The sequence below is a fragment of the Conger conger genome, chromosome 10 (genome assembly GCF_963514075.1).
Source record: "Conger conger chromosome 10, fConCon1.1, whole genome shotgun sequence".
NCBI lineage: Eukaryota > Metazoa > Chordata > Actinopteri > Anguilliformes > Congridae > Conger > Conger conger.
In genome coordinates, this window is record NC_083769.1 from 43,056,217 (window position 1) to 43,063,844 (window position 7,628).

At 35.5% G+C, this 7,628-nt stretch overlaps 1 long non-coding RNA gene across 1 annotated transcript; it reads left to right on the forward strand.

Moving 5' to 3' along the window:
* Nucleotides 1-434: 434 nt before the first annotated feature.
* LOC133139240 (uncharacterized) lies at nt 435-1,851 on the forward strand. The gene is made up of 4 exons (XR_009709800.1): nt 435-583; nt 693-735; nt 1,402-1,421; nt 1,598-1,851. It is a non-coding gene; the product is annotated as an uncharacterized LOC133139240 (long non-coding RNA).
* Nucleotides 1,852-7,628: the final 5,777 nt, after the last annotated feature.

Genomic DNA, 7,628 nt, shown 5'->3' on the forward strand with positions numbered 1-7,628 from the left:
CAGGTGTGAGTGATGAGGGGGGTGGGGGGGGAGGGGGGGCCAGAAGAGAGGAGAAAGTTGAAAACAGTTTGCGGGGATTAGAGGCGGCCGCGTTAATTTTCGAGTGAAAGAAGGAAGATTTAGCTAGAGAGACAGAGGAATGGAAAGATGATAAGAGGGCATGGAAGGAAGAAAACTTCTTTAGAAGATTTTAAATGCCTTAACATGCCTTCCAATATTTACTTGCACAGGAACAACATTGACCAATACTGATTGCGAAGAATGTCGTGACAAAACGTTTTCAAATAAATCTTCTTCGCCATTCTGCAAACCACACACAGAGTAAGTTTCCTGCATTTATTCCAAAATTACAAGAATTGGGTTTGATACTAAATATAACCCTGATGATTATTTGAGATTTTCTTTGAATGTATTTACTTTTCTGACAGTTGCCAATCCTTGGGACTTCAGGAAATTACAGCTGGAACAAACACATCAGACAGTGTATGTGCAACAAGAAATGATCCTTGTTCCAGAGTTGCTGCGCTTGTGCCTGTGGTGCTTGTAGTAGTGCTATCACCTGTCATAGGAATTTTCATTTGAAGTAAGTTTGCCCATCTGTCTGATAAGACTTTAATACATATGTAAAGGGTATTGGGGTTTAAATGGCTGTTTTTAAGTTACTTACTGTGTTACTTGTATTCTGTGAACAGGAGAGAGAATGTAATCGATGGATAGAACAGCAGCAGGATGAAGGTAAGGGAGTGCACATCTTTGTGGGGGAGATCACAATGCTGATAAGAATACCATTAGATGGGCTGTGTGTAGCCTGGACTGCATCTGTTACAGTCTGTTCTAACAGGTTAGAGCCATTCTGTTCATATACATTACTGTTACAGTCTGTTCTAACAGGTTAGAGCCATTCTTTTCATATACATTACTGTTACTGTCTGCATCTGTTAGTCTGTTCTGCCAGGTTAGAGCCATTCTGTTCATTTACATTATAGTGAGGGGTAATTTCAGTTAATGTATTATCTCATCAATTAATCACCACTGTAAAGACAAACCAAAAACTGGAACAAAGCAAAAGCACATCAGTGAATGTGGACCAAGATATGTTCATGTTCTCATAGTTACTGTGGCTATGCTGCTTGTATTAGAATTATCAGTTGTGATTTTAAGAACCATTCTCATTTGAAGTAATTTACCAGTCTATCTGATGAGATGTTATAGTTTAAAGTTGACAGTTATCTATATTCTGTGAATAGAAATCCTCATATTTACACAAGAGATATGAGTGGTAAGCATACTAGATTTTCATCAGAAAATAAAAGTAATGTAATATTACATTTTAAAGTTATTCTGAAAGATGTAAACATTGTATTCAAGTAACTAAATAATTAACCAGTATTTTGCTTTCAGAGAGGAGAATGAAGTACACGGTATGTGTGAAACTTTTCACATTATGTGCCTACATTTTTAAATACATTTGAAGTGCAGAATTGGCTAATTGCTATAATGTTAATTTAATTCTGGAGTCACTCCTGATGTTGATGAATGAAATGATACTTTTACAGTTAGTACTGTATTTACTGAGATAAAGTCTCAATTTTTCTAGGAAACAGAAAGAAGAGACCAGTTAAACCAGCTGCAGCATGAAGATAAGGGAGCATGTGATAGCTTAATGAGGGAAACAACAAAAGCTGATAAAAAACTATTAGATGTCACATGACTGCCCCGACTACAGTCTGTATGGACTTGTTATAACAGGTTAAAGCCCTTTTGATTCTGTTTATGGACATATTTTCATTTTATTGAGGGGTGCTTTCAGTTAATGTATTCCTTCATTAATTAAACACCATTGTGAAAATCCATCCATCCATTATCCATCTTATCTAACCTGACTATTCCTGGTCAGTGTTGCAGGGCGGGCAGGAGCTCATCCCAGAATGCAGGCGAGAGGCAGGAATGCATCCTGGACAGGTTACCAGTCCATTGCAGAGCATGTAACATTGAATGAATGAATGAATGAATGTTTCTTTATTTCGAACATTAACATAAAAACATTTTGAAATAAGTACAATACACAATACATTAAAAACATCTTAAAACAAAAAGGAGAAAAAAAACAACAAAAAAACTAAAACATAATAATGTACAATATTAATCATAATTACAATGAAAATAATAGTATTTGTTCGAAAAGGAGTAGGAATGAAGCCTCTGCTTATCTGGTCCTACCCCTATTTACTTCAAAAATAAACTTAAATCAGGTCTCTGTCAACGTTATATTTAATTACTTTTCATATTTCCTTATTTTTCTTTGAACCATAATGTACCTTATTGCCATGTGCCCTCACCCCCCTCCTCTTCTCTGTATCCCTCAATCATAATATTTCTAAACCTGCTCTTAAACAATACAATAGTTCTACTTTGTTTTATTTAATCATTCAAACTGTTCCACAGAGTCACTCCACCAAATGAAATGCACATGCTCTTCAAATCTGTGCGAACACAGCGTTTCTCAAAATTATTTTTCCCTCTTAAATTATACCCACATTCTTTGTCCTTAAATAACTTTTGAATGTTACAGAAGAATAAACGATTCTTTGCTTTATACAACATTTGTGCAGTTTTGAACTTGACCAGATCCATAAACTTGAGACACTTGGAATTCAGAAATAATATATTAGTATGTTCCCTGTACCCAACATGGTGTACAATTCTTAATGCTCTTTTTTGGAGTATACATAACGGTTGTAAAGTTGTTTTATAGGCATTCCCCCAAACCTCCACACAGTAAGTCAAATAAGGCAGTACAAGTGAACAATATAAAATATACAACACCCTTTGTTCCAGTATATGTTTGGCTTTCCCCAACACAGCAATGCTCCTTGATAGTTTGGATCTTATATATTTTACCTGTGGCTTCCAAGAAACTTTACAGTCTAGTATTACCCCTAGAAATTTTATTTCATATACCCTCTCAATATCAACCTGGTCCACAACCAGTTGCACTCTTGTGTCTATTTTACGATTACCAAAAATCATTAATTTGGTTTTATTCAAATTCAATGATAATCTATTTACATCAAACCATGTTTTTAATTTATTCATTTCTATTTTAACCATCGCTAAGAGCTGTTCTAAATTATCTCCGGAACAAAGGATGTTGGTATCATCTGCAAATATAACCAATTTAAATAATTTTGATACTTTATATATATCATTTATATATAAAATAAACAATATTGGACCAAGTACTGACCCTTGCGGGACTCCACATATAATGTCTAAGCAAGATGATTTGTGATCTCCCAACTGTACAAATTGTTGCCTGTTGCTGATATAGCTTTTTAATGAACCACTTAAGCCCTACTCCTCTGATCCCATACCTTTCCATTTTACTAAGCAATATATCATGATTAATTGTATCAAACACTTTCTTTAAATCTATAAATATTCCTACAGCATACTTTTCCTTATCTATACAATTAGTTATTTCCTCTGTTAGCTCCATTAATGCCATAGCTGTTGACCTGTTGGCTCTAAAACCATATTGGCTATCTGATAATAAGTCATATTCCTCGATAAAGTTGTATAATCTATTAATGAAACATTTTTCTAAGATTTTAGAGAATTGAGATAGTAGGGACATGGGTCTATAATTAGTAAATTGATGCTTATCACCTGTTTTATATACAGGGATCACCTTTGCAGTTTTCATTTTACCTGGAAATATACCCTTTTGAAATGACAAGTTAAAGATGTGACTTAATGGTTTTGCAACACCCTCAACCACTTCCTTTACCACGGTCATATCAAACCCATTCTAGTCAGTTGAAGTTTTTTTCTTGCAGGTGTTGATAATATCAACAATTTCTTTTTCATCAAAAGCTCTTAAGAATATGCAGTGTGAATTTATAGCTATACCATCTCCCGCTGCCCCCCCTTCTCTTGACCGATCAGGGATTCCGTCTGCCAATCTTCCCACGTTTACAAAAAAATCATTGAACTCATTAACCACCACATTCATGTTGTTTGTCGTATTATTATTATCAATAAAATAATCAGGGTAATTATTATTTGCAGTTCCTTTTCTAATAATATTATTTAATACGTTCCATATCCCTTTACTATTATTTTTATTTTTCTCTAATAATTTATTATAATATTCCTTCTTGCAACTCCTCATTATATTTGTAAACTTATTTTTATATGTTTTATACTTTATTTCAGCTTCATTGGTTCTATTTTTTATGAATTTCCTATATAATAAATTCTTTTTTTTGCTGGCATTCTGTAACCCCTTTGTAATCCAGGGTAATTCAATGTGTCTATGCTTCCTGTTGCATTGCTGTAATGGACAGTTTTTGTCGTGTTTGGAATCTTTCAAGAAATGTATCATATGCTCTGTCTACATCACACTCATCATACACCTCTTCCCAGGCCTGTGCCAGTAGGTCTGTTCAGAATGCACTGAGGGATTCAACAGTTCTCACTCTCTTGTATTTAATTATATTATTTTCTTTCGCATTCCAATGATCACACTCATACACCACGAGAACTGGCAAGTGATCACTGATGTCATTCAGAAGTATACCACTCACTATGTTGTTGTCCATATAATTAGTGTAGATATTGTCAATCAGAGTGGCACTGTAAGACGTCACTCTGGTTGGCTTAGTGATAGTTGGAAAGAGACTCATAGTAGACATTGCGTCGATAAACTCATCAGTCCTTTTATGCTTGTTAGGATTAAGGAGATCAATGTTATAATCCCCACAAATAAAATGTACCTTCTGATCTATTTTGGCAACCATTCCCTACATAATCTCTGTAAATATTTCAATGTTAGACCCTGGAGTTCTGTATACACAGCTGACATTTGTACCCATGCAAATTTCTATAGTAATACATTCCATTACGTCATTAATAATAGTTGACATACTTTCTATTATCTTGTACCTTAGGTTCCTGTCTATGTACAAAGCCACTCCCCCTCCCCCTCTGTTCACCCTGTTCCTATAATTCAGTTCATATCCATGCAACTCCATGTTCTCCAATCCCTTCTCAGGGTTGAGCCATGTCTCAGAAACAGCTATAATATTGAATGGTTTTTTAAACTGCTTTATATACTCTTCAATTTTTCTGAAGTTGGCATATAGGCTTCTACTATTAAAATAAATGATTGATAATCCTTGATCTAATTTAATGCTCTTATTGAACTTCTCTTCCGTATAGTAACCACAATTATTACTTATATTTTGAAAGAAATTGCTCTCAGGGTCAATGTCATGTTCAAATACATTCATAATATATATATTTCTTTACCCATACAAGAAAAATGATGGAAACCATACTAATCAGTGGTCTCTGTCAAACTTGTCCAGTTGGTCAATGCTACTGATGCATTGCCCATAGGAATTATCTGCTGCACCAATAGGTTTAATGAAGACTTTACAGCTGATAGTCCAAGTGGACTGAACTTTACCTTGTTTTCTAAGAGCCCTTGCTCTTCTGGCTATGTCAGCATTTCTTTTGGTGAGATGTTCATTTAAGTAGACATTCACACCTCCACTGATTCCTTTAGGAAAAGTAACCTAATATGCATGTCCATTCACTACGGGAGGAAACCAATATATCCGGAGGAAACCCAAATGCACATGGAGGAAACATATAAACATACTCCAGAAAGAAAGATTTGAGCTGGGTTTTGAACCTGTGACCTTGCTGTGCCATCTGAAATCCATAACATACAATCAGCATTTGAGCTCTTAACTCCAGCAAATCAGAATATTATACTGAACTTACTAACTGGAGGAGAAGCAATCGACACAGTTGCTAGTCAATGGAATCTTGAAGAAAATTGAAGGCCAATTTCCCCAGCAACTGTGGCATTTTCACATCGTCTCTATGATGAAATCTGCATTCATTTAACCAATGAAACCTGAAAGCATTACAAGTTCATGTCTTTGTTTCTCAGCATTACATGTTTATGTCTTTGTTTCTCAGCATTATCAGTTTATGTCTTTGTTTGTCACTGCAGCACTGCCTTTTTTCGGTCAAATTTAGAATTACATGAATAATCATTAATAAGAACTGTATCATTCACATTATCAAATATTTATATTTTATATGTAAATATGTATAGTGTATATGTAACTTTTATATTGAGAACTGTAAGGGTAATTTTCACTGACAATGTGTGTGTCAACATAAAGACAATCACGTGATTACAAATAACCTTTTAGTGATAATCCTTATTACTATTAGACCACTTTCTGAATTAAGTGCTTATTAGGAGTCTTTCTCTGTCGCTCTCCCAGCAGACAGACAGCCTTTCACCTTAATGTCTCTGCTTCTCAGCCTAGCACATTCTGGTCTTACAGCAAGGTCAACAAGGGGTATTCAGAAGACAAAATACTGATAAATGTTCATGGCCGGCTTCATGTCTTTTTGTTTTGGTAAAGCTGCTCCTTCTGGAAAAGTGTGTATAAGAGTCTTACTGTGTCTGATTCAAATCAGAAAGCTGGTAAGCTTTCTCACTTTCTGTAATTTCTTTGCAAATAAATCCGAAAGTTAAACTCAAGTACAGCTATCGTTGTTTTTACTGGGATCTGTTTCTGATCTGATTGCTTGATATGCAAAATTACAAAACTACCTAATACTACTATGTATCAACAGAGATAATATATAACTAGATGTGAACTGAAATATACTAATGTACTTCCTTCCCACCTCAATTTTTCATGAAGAAAAACAAAAAAATGATTGAGGAATTATTCAAAAGAGTTGTGCGATGTACATTTACTTCCTCGTTTATGTAATTTTAGGTTTGCATATTTTTGCACCACAATCGTCCCCATGTCCCTCTGTGTGGCCATGGTTTAAATAAGCTTCACTAAGAAACTGTATTGGACTATAAAGCCAGAGATGAGAAACTAAAGCGTCCATTTTTCTGCACATAATGGGAGAAGATGCATTGGACATTTACAATAGCTTTCATATTGACAAGGAAACTTTAACATTGACTGTGCTGATGGCAAAGTGTGAGGAATACTTTGTGCCCCAAAAGAATGTAACTTTTGAGAGATACAAGTTTTTCTCCGCCGTTCAGAAAACCGGCATGAGTTTTGACCAATACCTTGCTGAATTACACACCCTGAGCAAGTCATGCGAATTAAGATCCAAGAAAGACGTCAGCCATAGTGAACATGGAACATCCACAAAACAAAGAAGAACGATTCAGAAAAAACACTTGGATTTCGGCTGACGTTTCCCAGTATGGCCTAGGTGCAGTACTGTTGCAGATGAGTGATAACAGCTGGCAGCCTGTAGCCTATGCGTCTCGTGCATTGACAAGTGCTGAAGTCCATTTCGCACAAATTGAAAAGGAACTTTTAGCCAGCACATACGCCTGTAAACGTTTCCACCAGTACATATATGGACAGGCTTTTGAGCTAGAGACTGACCACAGGCACTTAGTGTCCATAATGTCCAGGCCCCTCAATGACTGTTCTATGACAATTCGGCATCTGTTAATCAGGTTGCAGAAATATGATGTGAGGATGATTTATACACCAGGAAAGTTTGCTGCTGATACATTCTCACGTGCAGTCAACAAAATGGAAAGTCCAGATGAACAG